Genomic DNA, 18,066 nt, shown 5'->3' on the forward strand with positions numbered 1-18,066 from the left:
TATTTGGAGCAAAGAAAACAATACTCTGCGTACTCATGTTTTAAAATATTCATTCAAAGCACGATCACCACAGTCGCATCACGTGAGGGATATCTGCACTAAACACTTTTAACAAGTTGTAGCACTGAAGTCGATGAATAATAAAGATTGCCTGTGTATATTTTGCGGGTTTCTCTTTGCAATTCTTGATACTGTTTCCCGATTTCTATTTTCCAAATTTGTGACTTTTTTATGCCAAGTGAATCGCAGCTAAATGTAAAAATATGTTGAATTATCATGAAGGCCAGAAGATGCGTGCCATTCATTTCTCCATTCGTCGAATGCAGGCAAACTACATTCAGTTTTAAACTAATGGCCTTGCTCTAAAAGAAAAAACACCGTCGATCGAAACGAAGAGTCAATCGAAAATAGTAAGAATATTATTGAAATACTCATGTCAAATAATTTATTGTTTGCCAGAATTTACCTTACCATAGTTCATTAACAAGTTCTCTGATGCATGTGATTAGGACCCTATTCTCATAAGACACCTTACTTATTTGCTTTCTTTTAATTGTAGTAGGGAAGAAAATAACTAATTAGATAGTGTGTAAGAATCACAAATTGATGATCAAAGCGTTAAAACAAGGAGACGTAAATTAAGCGCAGGCTTGTTCTATTCGCATCAGAGAACTTTTGCTGTCGTGCGAATGCGTGACGTGTTGAAGGCATCTCTCTCCAAAGGGAGGACGACTCTCACTTCTGAACTGGAAGTGAAAAATATACTGAACGAAAGAAGAAGCTGGTTGGATGCATCTCATACTAAACTAGATTCTACACCATTATTTTGAGTCTGCCAACTTATAAAATAAAGATGTGAAAAACAGGGATTATGAGGATTAGTTATTATATTTATATCATATATCTGTAATTGATCAAAATAAAGTTTAATTTGACCTTAAACATATAAATGGTTTTATTGCAAAACTGCCTTATCTCCAGAGGACTTTTCCCCTTTCTTCTGGACCTATCACTTTTCATTTTAGATATATTATTGCCTTGAATTTCATTATTTTCTTTAAAAAAATACCTATTTTTAACTAACTAAGAAATGAGTTATTAAGTTTTTCTTAAATATCCCGAAATGTTTAATCTCCGCTCATGTAGTTCCTGAAATAAGCAGTTCATTTAATGCAATAATATTCAGATAAATCCTTAATTTTATTTCTGAAAGCACATATTTTAACCTGAAAAAAAATGGAAAGCCTTTAAAATATGTAATTAGCATGCTCGAAAATTCATTCAAAATTTAATTTAGCTGATCAGCAAAATGTATTAACTTTTCAATATAAATTTGATAACAAAGTTGCTGTCTTTTTATAAGAATGTTAAGAGGATTTTCTTTTTCTAAATAGCATACAATCACTTTCAGTTATTCGGAAAATCATTGCATTTGATCAGCGATTCGCCGCATTAAATACAAAGCACATGGAAAATATCTGAAATCGCAGATGAAATACTTATGGAATTAAGTGACGATATCAATTCAAATTCAGTGGATAAATATTTATAATTTTAATTTATTTTTCAAAAGAATTTTGCAAGTTATAAATCCTGCAAAATATAAGAAATAGAACAGAAAATAAAGAATATGTAAGCATTTTCATGGTTGTTGTAATTTTCAATAAAATAAAATATTTTATAAACTAAATCTTCTTTTCATTATTTATTTCTGATTTTACCAAAAAATAGTAAAGAATGCTCTGAAAAAATATAATAATTACGTTAATATAGTAAAAAAAGGGTTAAAAAACTGATATGGAATCATTTCTGTTGACATCACAACCATATGAAAAATTTAATTACGCTTGTTAGCTAACATCCAGCACTCAATGAAAGTATCATAAGTAATTTAAGTTAAGTTAGCTAAATATATTTATAACAAATTCAAAATACGTCGATATAAATTGAGATAAAACTAATTTAAATGCAAATGAAAATATAAATTATTTATAGTTTTTTTTTTAAATTAAAAAAAAGAAAAATTTAACATTTTAACTAAAACACTCTATAATTAGAGAATATAAAGCCAGAATAAATTTTGCAAACAGCTTTGTAATATGAGATTCTTGATGAATTCCAAATTGACAAGATATTGTTTTATATGCATCACAAAACAAAAATTCATTCCAACAAAATTTATTTGATAAATATTTTTCCATTTATAGTGAAAAATTATCTGAATATTTAATTAATTTTCCATTTAAAAACTACTTTTAAAAAGTAAAAAAATATATGACATATAAATATGCGTCAGTGCACAGTATAGGATTCATATCGTCTTCTGTGAGAGAACTCATTGCTATTGTTCTGCAATTAATTACTCGTAACGTTCTAAGTGTAAATATATTTCAACTCAGAAGCTGGACGCTTTTGGTCATAAATGAGCCTTGATGCTTTCAGTTTTTATCTGAGTTAGGGCATTCAGATAAATGGAACTATTGCGGGATTCCTGTTTCGATCAGCAGAAAGGAAGTGGTAAATTGTTTTGTCCGACTCCTCCTCGATTCTATTTCCCTAAATTGAAGCCCTAGAGAAACTAGCACGAACCTAAATCTCTCTTGGTTTTATTGCAACTCATAAAGCTGATCCATTAACAAACGATCCATTAAGGCCATGTATAAATAAAGCGCAGTATTAGAGGTTTCCTTGCCTCACTAGAAAATAAAACTTCATTTTGTTATTTAGTTGCTCCGTGTCACGTCAGATTTTGTATCTGCTGGTATGCGTTCGTGAAATGAATTTGGTTCAGCAATATTTTTTTAAAGCATTCAACCCTTTAAAAGCATTATAAGCCCTTTGACTTACGGGTTTATTCAACCTTCTGATCCATGATGCATTCTAAATGCCATAGACTCAGAGACTGTATCCGCTAGAAGTCTCTAATGATGATCTTACTGTTGAGAACTTTTCAACTAAGAAGTTGGAAACTTGTAAAGAGTCTGGCTCTAACAATGTGTGTGATGTAAGCTTTGAGCCACAGTTTCAAAAGACTAGAACAGGTCGTACGGTCAAAATACCTAAAAGACTGGACTTGTGAACAATTTTAATTTTGTTAATTTTATATATCTTTCTTGTAACTATGTGTAAGTTAAAGTTTTAATGTAAAATGTTAACTTAGGTGGGAGGATGTCGCGTTGATTCTCTATATCTATTAATATTGTCTATGTTTCAGCTTTTGTTTTGTTCCGAATGGCAACGGTGTTAAAAAAGATGTATATGTAGTTTGGAATTCATTAAAAGAGGTTGTGTTTACTTTTGAGAATGGCTTTGAGTTTTATATTTACGCCATAAACAAATGCCCTTTCATCCAAGAAATCGAAAGCAGAGTCTTTAATGAAAGTATCTGAATAAGAATATTGTCTGATTCGATGTCAAACCGTGACATCTGGCGTCCGCGACAGGATTCGGTTGCTTTTTAAGAGTAAGTACGAAACATTTCAGCATTTATTTCATTATGGAAACTGTTTTGAAAGATAGGAAGCAACTGAAAAGGCTGTTTACTATAGCATGCAATTCCTTTGACAAGGCAGAAAATCAACTGAGTTGTGCCGATAAAATCAATAAATTAAAGCTAATTGAGGAGAAAGCTTTATTAATGATGGCATGTGAAGAAAAATTTAAACAGTTGTTGTATTCCGAGGAGACTTCCGATACTGAAATCGAGAGAGAAGTAGATGAGTCGGAAACTTACATTGATCGCTGGAGATCTTTGAAACAAAAGTTAGAATAATTTGTGATTGTACAGTTATCCTCTAAAAATGACAGTTTTAATATTGGTACGAATACCTTATTAAATTATCCAAAAATAAAATTACCTACTTTTGACGGTAATGTACGCAATTGGTTATATTTTTGGGGACAGTTTCAAAAAATTGATGAGGACATTAATATCGATTCTCACGATAAATTTTCATATCTATCTCAAGAAATGGAACGAGGTAGTTCTGCCGAAGAATTAATTAAGAGTTTTCCTCCAGGTGGTAATAGCTATGAAAAATCTTTAAAACAATTAAAATTGCGTTTTGGCAGAGAAGAATTATTAATTCAAGTATATGTTAGAGATTTACTAGCATTAGTTCTTCAAAAACAGAACTGTTCAAAAAATTCATTAAGAAAGTTGTTTGATCAACTCGAGAGTAAACTACGTTCACTTGAACTATTAGGAGTTACTAGGGAGAAATATGCTGCTATGTTATTTCCTCTAGTTGAGTCATCGCTACCCGAAAAAACTTTGATTGCTTGGGAGCGTTATAGATCGGCTCATCGTAGAGTTCGTGAAACGAACACGAATGATTCCGATCAAAATTCAACTAAAATAGAAAAAAGTGATTTAGAATTTATTTTAGAGTTTTTACAAGATGAGGTTGAATCAGAAGAACGCATTCTTCTTGCTTCTAGAAGTTTCAACGCTTCTAAACCGAAAGCGGAAGTGAAATATAATAAATTTTCTGGTGATAAAAAAATGAATGAAAATAAAACTAGGAATGTAAACTTTTATCAGACACCTAGTGCAACTGATCTTTTGATTTCGTCGCAAGTGTCAAAACAGTGCATATTTTGTTCTAATGCACACTATTCTGGAGATTGTTTTAAAGTAAGAAAAATGCCCTTGAAGCAAAGAGAGGCAATTGTTCAACAATCTCATAATTGTTTTTTATGCTTAAAAACTGGACATTCTGTCAGAGATTGTAATGTCAGAGCTAGTTGTTTGTGTTGTTTCAAAAAACACCACATTCTTCTGTGTAGAAAAATGAATCCGATATCTGAGTCTAAAGACAAAGAATCGCTTGAAGTTGATAAGAGAACTGATAGTAGTTCTGAAATGGATCAAGCTCTTTCCAACTTGTCTACCAATCCAAACGTAGTCCTGCAGACATTCAAAGTTGTAATTAGAGGCAACGGGAAAAAACGTGCAGCAAGAGCTATTATCGATACTGGTTCACAGCGGTCATATTTACTACGAGCTACAGCTGAAGAAATGAGCTATGAGCCTACCAGCTGTGAATATTTGCAGCACTCCCTATTTGGTGGCAAGCATACTGGGGTATGCAAACATGATGTATATACTTTGTATTTATCGAGTGTACATAAGAATTATAATAGTAATTTTAAAGTTCTTAGTCAACAAATTATTTGTAAAACTGTGCCACCTACTGTGAATGAGTTTTGCGTGAAGGAGTTAGCTGCTTTTAATGTAAATATTGTGGATAATTGTGAAGATCCTATTGAAATCCTTATCGGAGCTGATGTAGCTGGGAAGCTCATGACAGGAGGTTATCGTGAAATGTCTTGTGGATTCGTAGCGATTGAAACAAAACTTGGGTGGTCTGTAATGGGACGAATAACTGATACTGAGAGAAGTGAATGTTCATCTTTATTAGTTCAGTCCATGTTATCTACAGCAGAGACAATAACAGACTTATGGTCCTTGGATACTCTTGGCATAACTGACCCATCTGTGAAGAAAAGCCAGATCGAGTTACAAGAAGCTGCTCGAATGCATTTTCTAAATACAGTTCATTTGGTAGATGATCGTTTTGAAGTAGATTTGCCTTGGTTGGAAGATCATCCACCACTCCCAGATTATTTTGATTTAGCAAAGGGAAGACTGAACAAGACTGTTAAACGCCTTAAAACCGAGTCTAATTATGAAGCTTATGAGAATGTTTTTAGGGAATGGCTTGAGGAGGGAGTAATTGAGGAAGTTGCCAAAAATGATCAGGCTTCAGTACATTATCTGCCTCATCGGGCAGTTATCAAGGAGAATAGCACTACAAAAATCCGGCCTGTCTTTGACGCTTCGGCCAAGGCAAAGGGATTTCCTAGTCTTAATGATTGTCTTGAGAAGGGGCCGAATCTAATAGAGCAGATTCCGAGTATTTTAACCCGATTTCGAAAAGAGAAGATCGGTGTTATTGCTGACATCCGAAAAGCCATTCTACAAATAGGTGTTTCACCCACGGATAGAGATTACTTGAGGTTTTTGTGGATTGGTAATGATGGTCAGCTGAAAGAGTACAGACATTGCCGTGTAGTTTTTGGTGTATCGAGTAGCCCTTTTCTTCTAAATTCTACTATTCAGCTTCATTTACAAACTGTTTTGGAAAAAATAGGAACTAGAGAATCTTCGTATCCAAAAGATGTCATTCAAAAACTTGCGCATAGTTTTTATGTCGACAATTGTGTTAGTTGCGTTAAAAATGAAAAAGAACTACATCGTTTTATTAACGTTTCGACTGAGGTAATGGCCGAGAAAAAAATTCGAGCTTAGAGGGTGGGAGTTCAGTGATTTCAATGCTGATACTTCTGCCGATACAAATGTGCTCGGCCTGGAATGGAATAAAAAATCTGACACTCTACGAATTAATACTGCAAGTGTAAAAGAATTATGCTTTGAAAAGGTAACTAAGCGATTAATCTTATCTACAGCTCATAGACTGTTCGATCCTCTTGGTATATGTTGTCCTGTCATCCTAATTCCTAAATTATTGCTTCAAGAAACGTGGAAGCAGAAAATAACATGGGATGAAGAAGTTGATAAAATTACAAAAAATACATTTTTAAAATGGCTAAAAGATATTGACTGTTTAGAGAAAATCCGTTTTCCAAGATATTTTGGTTCAGAGATTGCAAGTGGAGATATTTCAGTACATATTTTCTGTGATGCTAGTAAGCATGCTTATGCTGTCGCTGCTTTCATCCGAATACAAACTTGTGATTCAGTTAAAGTACAACTTATACAAGCCAGGAGTAGAGTTTCACCAACAGGAAAGGAAGGGATTACTAGACTTGAAGGAATCTAGACTTGAGTTACTTGCAGCTACTGTCTCAGCAAGACTTTCAACTTCTATTTTGTCAGAGATACAGAGTGAAGAAGTTTACTTCTGGACTGATTCTTCGACTGTCTTGACATGGATTATGAGAGAAGAAGCCTGGAATGTCTTTGTCCAGAATAGAGTGAAGGAAATTAGAGCGTTGACAAATAAAAGTTCTTGGAGACATATCCCTGGTTCCATGAATCCTGCTGATCTCCCGAGTAGAGGTTGTTCAGCTCAAACTTTATTGAAATCTAACTGGTGGTTAGGACCAAGTTGGCTTTACTTGCCTAAAGAGGATTGGCCAAAAGGAAATATAAGCTTAAATGAAAACGAGATTGTTCGGGAAAAGAAAAAGACCATAGTTTCATCTGTGACAAGAAGTTTGATTTCTACAAGTTTCGTTCCTAAGGAAGACTGGTATTACAAATATTTTTCGAAATACCAGAAAATAGTTCATCTAATTGCCTGTATTCTACGGTTTACCTTTAATTGTCGAGCTGAAAAAATTAAGAAAAGACATGGAGACCTTGATTTTGATGAAATTTTTGAAGCCGAGAAATTATTAATCAAAATGGTTCAAGAGGATTGCTTTGCAGACGAGAGAGATAATAAATTAAAAACTTTAGGAGTATTTAAGGATCAGAGTGGAATCCTCAGACTGAAAACGAAACTTACCTTTCGACAGGATTCAGAAGAGTTTAAAACTCCAGCTCTTCTTCCGTCCGATCATGAGGTGGTCAAGAGATTAATACGATATTATCACGAGAAAAATGCACATGCTGGTACCCAAATTTTAATGAATATTCTTCGAGAGAGATTTTGGCTTCTTAATGCTCGAAAAACGGTGAGATCTCTGATTAATAAATGCACCGTATGTAGAAGATTTTCTGCAAAAGGCGTGCAAGTTTGCACAGAAACCCCTCCAAACGACAGACTCCGAGAAGCGGCTGTGTTTGAAATTTGTGGCATTGATTTTGCTGGTCCAGTGATCTTTAAATTTAACACCAAATCCTGGATTTGCTTATTCACCTGCGCCGTATACAGGGCAGTGCATCTATAATTGGTTGAGTCCATGTCTACTGAGAGTTTTTTACTAGCCCTTAGAAGATTTATATCCCGCAGAGGAAGAAGTAAAATAATTTACTGTGACAACGGAACTAACTTTGTAGGAGCTTCAAATGCGTACGAGATCTAAACTGGAAGCAGATTATTGATGATACATCTATATCACCAATTCAATGGAAGTTTAATCCGCCAGCTGCCTCATGGTGGGGAGGTTGGTGGGAGAGATTAATAGGTATTCTCAAGAGTTTACTGAGGCGAGTACTAGGAAGAGCTTCTTTAACTTCCGAAGAAATGATCACCATTCTCTGCGCCTGTGAAGCAGTGATCAACTCCCGTCCATTGATCTATGTTACTGAAAATGATGTTACTTTGATGCCTTTAAGTCCATCTCTATTTCTTCAAGACATTCAAACAAGTGGTGTTCCTAATCTTGATGATATTGGACACAGAAGTCTGAATAAACGAGTCAAATACAGAGAAAACTTACAAAAGGATCTTCGAAAAAGATTTAGATCCGAATATCTAGGAGCACTTATTCAAAAATCGAATAAGATAAGATCAGTGAAAGTGAATATCGGTGATGTTGTATTGATAGGAAGTGACAACACCAAGCGACTGAATTGGCCACTGGGAAAAATAATAGAGATTATTCCAGGCCAAGATGGAGTAACAAGACTTGTGAGACTTAAAACGGCAAATGGAGAATTACAAAGACCGACTCAGAGACTGTATCCACTAGAAGTCTCTAATGATGATCTTACTGTTGAGAACTTTTCAACTAAGAAGTTGGAAACTTGTAAAGAGTCTGGCTCTAACAATGTGTGTGATGTAAGCTTTGAGCCACAGTTTCAAAAGACTAGAACAGGTCGTACGGTCAAAATACCTAAAAGACTGGACTTGTGAACAATTTTAATTTTGTTAATTTTATATATCTTTCTTGTAACTATGTGTAAGTTAAAGTTTTAATGTAAAATGTTAACTTAGGTGGGAGGATGTCGCGTTGATTCTCTATATCTATTAATATTGTCTATGTTTCAGCTTTTGTTTTGTTCCGAATGGCAACGGTGTTAAAAAAGATGTATATGTAGTTTGGAATTCATTAAAAGAGGTTGTGTTTACTTTTGAGAATGGCTTTGAGTTTTATATTTACGCCATAAACAAATGCCCTTTCATCCAAGAAATCGAAAGCAGAGTCTTTAATGAAAGTATCTGAATAAGAATATTGTCTGATTCGATGTCAAACCGTGACAGCACTCATCTGATGAGTTGAACCGATTCTAAGCCCTTTTTATTTCATAAATAAATGGCTGTTACGCCTCAGTTACATGAATAAGCATTAAACCAGCGTTTCTCAACCTTTCAGTATTCGCGGCCCAGTTTTCAATCGTAATTTTTATCTCGCCCCCCCCCCTCCTGCTTACAATAAAATGTATACAACAATAATGCATATTGAGCATTTTGTATTCTGTTTTTAAATTATTTTTAACTAACTGCCAAAAAAAGAGTAAAAGCGAGCCAACATTGGCGAGAAATCACATCTGGCATTTTGCAAAGTGGGCAGTAAACAGATAAAGCGAATGAAAGCGGAGAAAATTTAAATATTATATTTGAAATGAAAGCCAAACACGGAGATGACGTTAAAAGAATATGAAAGTATAAAAATTCGTTAATAAAAGTTAACCTAGACGGGGTGAGCTAAATTTAGAAACTGGGACTACATTTTTTCGAATAATAAAAGAAATGAAACAGAAGCATGACTAAACAAAAGAGAAAAAAATAAGTAATGTTTGTGGAAGAGAGTCCACACGACCGATGGCGTCTCGAGCATGCGCAGATGTTTTCTCATAGGAAGAAGGAAAATCTTCGTTAACGCAAGTTTCAATTCTAGATAGTCTCATTCGAATCGATCATTCTATCGCTATCGAATATATAGTGAATGCGTATGTTATATATGTTTTCGTGTTAATTGCAATTCACCATATTAAATATTTACGACAGTAGATTTATGCAGATTCATGAATAAATTTTTAAGCGGAAGTAAGCGAGCATTAGACGACAGTCAAGCATCAACAAGTACACAGACGAGCGTGGTTCCGAAAATAAAATCAAGAAAATATTCTCAAGAATACTTAAATTTTGGATTTACCAGTACTGAAGTAAATGAAGAAGAAAGGCCCCTGTGTATCATTTGCTCAAAAATATTGGCCGCAGGCAGCATGAAACCTAATAAACTTAAACGACATTTTGAAACGCTTCATAGTGAGTACGTCAACAAACCAAGAGAATTCTTCCAATAAAAATTAAAATCATATAAAAAGCAAAAATCATTTTTTAAAGAAACTTTGTCCGTGAATAAAAAATCTTTAATTATATCTCACAAAGTTGCATATAAAATAGCAAGATGTAAAAAACCTCACATCATTGGTGAAGAGTTTATTTTGTTGCAACAATTGAGATTGTAGAAACTATGGGGATAATTTTTCAAAACAATTGCAGTCCGTATCTGTTTCAAATGATACTGTTGCTCGTCGAATTGGCGATATAGCTGAAGATGTACAGAGTTAGCTTTTCTCGAAGTTGCGTGACAAATTGTTTTCAATACAGCTTGATGAAGCAACAGATAGTAATAAAGATGCTCATTTAATCGCCTGTGTTCGATTTTGTGATAATATGTCAGTGGACGAAGAACTACTTTTCTGCAAACCAATAGAATCCAAAACAACGGCCCTCGTATTATTTGCTATTTTAAATGATTTTATGAACGAGACAAACATAGAATGGAAAAATTGCTTCGGAATATGCACCGATGGTGTTCGTTCAATGTCCGGAAGATTCCAAGGTATACACGCACTTGTGAAACAAAAATCGACTCAGTGCGTCTGGACACATTGCATGATCCACAGAGAAGTTTTGGCTTCGAAAGAAATGAGTCCTGGTCTGAATATTGTGTTAACTACAGTTGTAACCGTAGTAAATTATATAAAAATGAGACCCCCTGAAATCGAGAATCTTTTCCGCACTTTGTAAAGACATGTGTTCAGTACATTCAGCGTTACTATTTTAGCGGGTTATCACGTGGGAAATTTTTGCAACGTGTTTATGAATTAAGAGAAGAAATCGCCATTTTCCTAGAAGAAGAAAACAGACTGGAAGCCGAGAATTTTCGCAATGATTTATCTGCGATGAAATTGAGCTACTTGGTTGGCATATTCAAGAAATAAAATAACTTGAATCTTCAACTCCAACGAGCAAATACACATATGTTGGATACGAGTGATAAAGTTAATGCTTTTTGTAGAAAATTGGAATTGTGGAGCAGAAATTTAAAGCAAAGAAAACTAACAATGTTTGCAAATGTGGATGATTGTACTAAAACTTACAAGGCTGAAGAAGAACATGTAAAAGTAGTTTGTGTAACCACTGCAAATCAATTAGCAATACTGGCAAAGAATTTTAAAAAGTATTTTCTTGCTGACGACAAACTGATAGCAAGTTACGAGTGAGTTAGGGATCCATTTCATAAGACTCCTGAAGGACTCTTAATTGATGAGGAAGAAAAATTCATAGACTTCACGACAAGGGACGAAACTAAAAGACAATTTAGTAATAAATCACTATTTGAATTTTGGGCAGGAGTAGAGGATGATTTTTCTGCACTAAAAACAAGGGCATTTCGCTTTCTATTACCATTTTCTGCATCCTTCCTTTGTAAAACTGGATTTTCTACTGTGGCTTCTTTGAAGACAAAATATAGATCTCGGCAGAACTGAGAGTGGCTATTTCTAATATTTAGCCATCCTTCGAAAAACTTCGCTCTGCAAGACAGTTCCCAGGAAGTCACTAACAATTATTAAATTTGTTTTAATTTAGTATGTTTTGATTATGTAAGTTGTTTTACTCTAATAAGTTATTAAATATGTCGAAATGTATTTTGTATGTGTGCTTATGTGTGTATGTGTGCTTGTATGTGTATGTGTGCTTTCCTTTCAGCCAGTTAATCAGTTTTTTTAAATAATATTTACGCGCACCCCCCTCAAATATGCTCGCTCCCCACAGGTTGAGAAACGCTGCATTAAACTAAAATTTAAAAAGGGTGAAGTTTCCATTTATTGAAAATAAAATACCATCCTTAAAATTAAGTGAATAGATATGTAAATAATCAAAATGTATTTTAGTATTCATTCCCTTGGTAAATAATTCTAAAATATGTGGCGTAAATTGAATTTAAAGACGACAAGAAGAATTCAAAATCAGTAGGCTTTGTTCAGAACTATTCAGTTGCACTCAATGTTCCGCTTCGTTGTTTGAATGGCAGCATTCCAAAGGATATCAATTCGCCTTGCACATCATCATGCATGAAGTGAAAAACCAGCTTGTTGGTGTTCACATAGAAAGGCATAATGCATCGAAAATGTACACGCCCTCTGTCATCTCAATGCAGGATTATTGCACATGCATTCCATTAACAAAATCAGCTCATCTCATTTCAATCTAATTGTCTTTTAATATGGAAGAGAAATTTGCATATTACCCTGCTTAAAATTTCATAATTAAAAAAAGACAAAGTCCAACAAAATTTAAATCAGTTATTAAAAAAATAATCCCAAAGAAGGGCGCGATCAAAATTTCTAAGAAAATTAGAGATTAGTCTTAAAGTACTCAGAATCGTTGTGTCATTTTTCACGATACATAAGATATCTTGTTGATAACCAATGATCTTCCAAAATAAGAAAATTTTGTTTTTTAAGAAAACGCAATATATATTTTGAAATTTGTTTTTACTTTTTTCCATATTGGAATTTATTACATTCATCCATGGTTTTTTTTTTCAAATAAAAACTTTCGAAAAACTTATGTATATTTATTTCTTTATTGACAAAAAAAAAAAAAAAAACACCTTATTAATCTATAAGAATCTGGAAGATTTAAAGCGAGTCGATTGTTCGGCATTTATTTCCAGGCGAAGAAATATGAAGTAGAAATCACTATTTATAGAAAGAAATTCTCCTCTGGACAAAATTTTTAAATCTGATGCAAAATGAAAAACGACTTTACAACATATGGCCGAAAATAATGACTGTAGCAGACGATTCCCATTTCTCTACATGCAATTGAGAAGATGAATGGCGAAGGAAAGCATACATTTGCCCAGTAAAGAACGTGTTTTAAATTCTGTGTGATAAAAATAAATGAACCTTCTTCTCTGAATTTTAGAAACATCGATTTTTGAAGTTGGTCTATCAAAATAAGAGACAGTTGCATTTAATTAAAGTAAATCCATTTTTAGATTTTTCAGTCCATTTTGTGAATGGCTGATGGATGTAAGATATAAACAACTCGGATTATCTACACTTATACTAAAACTCAATGTGGTGTGTGTGTGTGTGTGTGTGTGTGTGTGTGTGTGTGTGTGTGTGTGTGTGTGTGTGTGTGTGTGTGTGTGTGTGTGTGTGTGTGTGTGTGTGTGTGTGTGTGTGTGTGTGTGTGTGTGTGTGTGTTGGCGCTCTACAGGCCAGACCGTTCGACCTACGGCTACCAAATTTTCCATACGTATACCTTGGAGGCTGGAAATATGCACCTCGGAGTGAATGTGCACCTTCAGCGTTCAGAAATTTTAAATTCAAAGTAAAATTTCAGCGTTTTTCCGCTATAACTTCCGAAAATATTATCGGACAAAAATAATTTTTACATCAAATTAAAGTTCAAAAAATTCTCTTTTTAATGATATCAATACTTTAACTACTTAATTAATACTTTATAAATTAAATTTTGATTTTTAACGAATTTTTAAGGAAATGTTTTAACCCTATTTTTCAACATTATATTTCGGACAAAATAAAAATAAAATTTAATCTGCACGAGCAAGTCAATGGGGAAAAATAATCTTTTATTAACGTGTTGCCATCACATTGGCAGAAATTAAAATTAAAAAATAAATAAACTATTATTGCAAATTAAATATATTAAAGTTTAATTTTCAGCACGTGTCTGTTAGAAGCGAAAAAAATTGGAAATATGATATTCTCTAAAAAGTAAAAAGAGGAAAAAGTTTTTTTATGATCTTTTATAATATCTATATTATCTATATCTATGCTTATAATAAAGCTCAATGTATGTGTGTTGGCGCTCTACAGGACTGACCGTTTGATCTATAACTACCAGATTTGGCAAGTGCATATCTTGGAGGTCGGGAATATGTTACTCGGAGCTATTTCTTTAATTTATAATTAAAATTTTAATTAATTAAAAGTTAAGCAAAATTTTTTCGTTTTTCTGAAATAACTTCGGAAAATTTTATCGCAAAAACACGATTTTACATCACGTTAAAGTTCATAAAATTATCTTTTTGATGATACTAATGTTTTAACATATATATTAAGTTTATATTTTTAATGAATTTTTTAAAAAATATTTTAACGATATTTTTTAACATTTTATTTTGTGCAAAATAAAAATAAAATTTAACCTGTACGAGCATGTTTCACGTGCATGTTAAAAAAATTAGTTTTTAATTTAAGTGTTGCCATCACATTGATAAAAGCTTAACTAAAAAATAAGTTAACTATTACTGGAAATTAAATCTAGAAAAATATCATTTTCATCCCGTGACTGTATAAAATGAAATATATAAGAAATATAATATTTTCTAAAAAAATAAATGCAAGACAAAGTTTTCAATGATTTTTTAAAAAATATCTACAATATTAATTCAATTAATCAGCATTATTTAAGGCAAACATGATTCAATATATATCCCTTCAATTCAGGGCCCCACGCCCAATGGGGTCAATTCACGGTCACGTGTCAGGTACCAAACAAACCGTTTCTGTTCAATTTTCAACTGTTCTGCGCATGTCGGGATATCTGCCGATAACGTTGATGAAACCATTATTTAGTAAATGCTACGCTAGCTGATAAATTATTAAAAACTTCTGATTTTTTAAAAAAAAATATTATTTTGAATTATTTTCTCCAAATGTTTGTAGTTATATAATTTTATTTCTTATATTGAAATTTTAATTAGTATTTTCAATGGAATTATTGTGTTTTCATAATTAATTAACGTCGCTTTTTAATTCGTTTGGTGCTGCTTTATTATTTCCTTTCCCATATCCTTTTTCCCCTCCTTTTATCCAAAGGATACATTTTGACAAATAACTATGGCAGTGTTTTTGAAAAATTACATATGTTCTTTTTTTTACATATTATTTAAATATTATTGAATGTTGAATCTTATAAATATAGTTCTTTTTAAAAATTAATTATTACTCTTAGATAAGTTAATATTTTAAAGCTTACTAATAAAATTATTACGTTTATTTTCTTATGTAATGATTTTTATTAATATTGAGACTTTAATGTTTTCAGTTTGCTCAGAGGAAAGAATATGAAATTCAAATTAGTGTATATTGAATAAATTATGTTTACAATGTCAAATTATGAATTATAAAAGGTATAGATACCTTTTTTTAAATCTATGCAACTTACGAATCAGTTATTTCATTTTAATTTGTAGAGATCATTAAAGGAAAACAAACAAAATTACACTTTCATATTTTTTATTTACACATTACAAAAATATATATAAAATATATATGATAATTATTTGAAAAAATGTGATCAAATGGATGTTTCAATGTATTCACTAATTCAAAAAACTATTTATCAACATTTATTTTTCTAGACACTTAGAAAAAAATATAAACACAGTATGACAAGAATGTCAATGTAAATGATGAAATCAATTTTATACAACAGAAACATTCTAAATACTAAACATCAGTTTTTTTTTTTATCATGAATAAAAACATTATGTTGAACAATATACTTTTCAAGCAGAATATTTATGAATTTTTTTTAAAATGTTAAAGTTACATTGATAAAAATTACATTGAATGAAGATCATAAAATAAAACATACAATTCAGTAAATTTAATAAACAAGAATAAGGTTATGATATATATTTATTTTTATATATATATATATATATATATATATATATATATATATATATATATATACACAAAGTGAGAGAAAGAGAAGTTAAATAGGATATAAAGATGAGTTAGAAGAAATACTTTTATGCTTTTACAGAATTTTATAATTCAAAATTGATATGTTAAAAAAATAGAAAAAAAAAGTAAAACATGCATGTCGCAATGAAGTTGGGAATAAAAATTATATAATAAATGCTGATATGGAAATTGATTTTCAATGAAAAGACCTGTATTTATTAAAACAGAAATCACTGAGGTGCACAATGTTATAACATGATATTATGATAACAGTCAATTTCAGTTTAAATACAATAAACTATTGACATTTCATTTTTAAAAGTTGTTTGATATAAATTCACTTTGAATCCATCATAAATCTGCAAATGTAATTAGAAAACTAGTAATAATGCTTTCCAGAGCCATCCATTTTGCTCTTTTGTTATTAGACATGATTACCCAGCAATAACTGAATAACATGAATTACTAAAAGATAAAGAAAACTTTAAGGTTCATAATAAAAAAGTAAAACCTCATAATGCATTTTATTATAATGCCAAAAACTGAAAATCAAATGCAGAAATTATCTGACATTAATTAATGGTTTTTATACTTAACTAATTTATATATTTAATTAAATGACATGTGTTTTCAAAACTTAAATAAATATATATATTTCTTATATATAGCATTCAATTTATAAAATTAAGAGCACTTTTAATAAAATACATCAATTATATATATATTATAACAGTCAATAAGAAAATTCAATTTTCAGTAGTTAGTAAAGATTTCACCTATTAAATAAATCTTTAAGAAATTTATTCACTTCCACCTAAGTTTAGCATTATAGCAGTTGTTATTTTTGCAGCAGGAGTTTGTTTACTTACATTAATTAAATTTATATAAGATTTTTTTAGAAAATGCAATGTAATATTCATGTAAACATTTTAAAACCTTCTAAGCATATTGAAAACTATACGAAATACGATTTAATAAATGAACACACACTAAATGAATTCTTCAAAATGATCGAAGCATATCACCGACTTCGAAGGCTTGAAAAAATCTATACCAAATGTACCAACCCTAAGCAGGATTGTTGAAAGGAAAATAAGAAAACATTTTATCATGACAGTCACTCTTGTGTTTCGCATTAAAGCATGCATCCATCAGCACACCAGTATTTCCTCTTTTAACATATAATATAAGGAAAGAAAACGACACAAAAATTATAATTTCAAATGTAAACAAAAAAAAATCCGCTTCATATTCGGCGGAGTATGTTAATGGCAGACTAACCGGCGAAAGCGGTGCGGACGAAACTTAAATGCCATGCGCGGATAGCTCATGACATGTGACTTTTACGTCACATGAATTGACCCCATTTGTAAACCTTTAATAATAGAAATACATGTAATAAATGGTTTAAAAGAAGTAAATAACCATATTTTATGTAACTTGAGTCAATAAATGTTTTAATAAATTACGAATGTTTAGCTTTTACCTAAATTCTCTACCCTGTGAATCATATTAAACAAAATATTCTTGAGATATCAATATTTTAAATAGATAGAATTACTCTCCAATCAACTAAATAAGTCACTAAAACTGACAGAAGTATGAAAATTTGAATATTACATTCAATAAAAACGGGCGATTTTAGACCTTTCCAGCGACCATCTTTAAGATGATAGTGCCCTGGATTTCTCAAAAGGGTTCAAATGTTGATTGTTCTAAAACTTGATTGTTCCATTCAAAACTTCGTAAATCGACAATATTTGATAGCAGATGACATTCACTTATTTATTTAAAAGTTGATGTGTAAAGAATATTGCGTAGAAAATTATTCCTTAGAACCAAAGGACCGTATAAAATTTAGACTGTAATTTTGGAAGTATATTTATGGACCGAAACAAAATGAAATATTGTAATTCACGTCATTTAATTCCTTTTGAAAGTAAAACTAAAAACTGAATTTTATGATGAATGCGATAAATTTTTGTCGAATAATTCTTGAAGTATTGCATAAATTATGAAAATTATTTTGTAATGCGCATGTGATTTAAATGGTGCACGATTCTGTTTTCAGTACTCATATTTTTTTTAAAAAAATGCTTTGATTTATCAAAGAAAATGTTCTTTTT

At 31.6% G+C, this 18,066-nt stretch overlaps 1 protein-coding gene across 6 annotated transcripts in view; it reads left to right on the forward strand.

Annotated features, from left to right (window-relative positions):
- LOC129966121 (potassium voltage-gated channel protein Shaw-like) overlaps nt 1-18,066 on the forward strand; it is a 468,708-nt gene that overhangs the window by 437,978 nt on the left and 12,664 nt on the right. The window lies entirely within an intron of this gene.

The sequence above is a fragment of the Argiope bruennichi genome, chromosome 4, assembly GCF_947563725.1.
Source record: "Argiope bruennichi chromosome 4, qqArgBrue1.1, whole genome shotgun sequence".
NCBI lineage: Eukaryota > Metazoa > Arthropoda > Arachnida > Araneae > Araneidae > Argiope > Argiope bruennichi.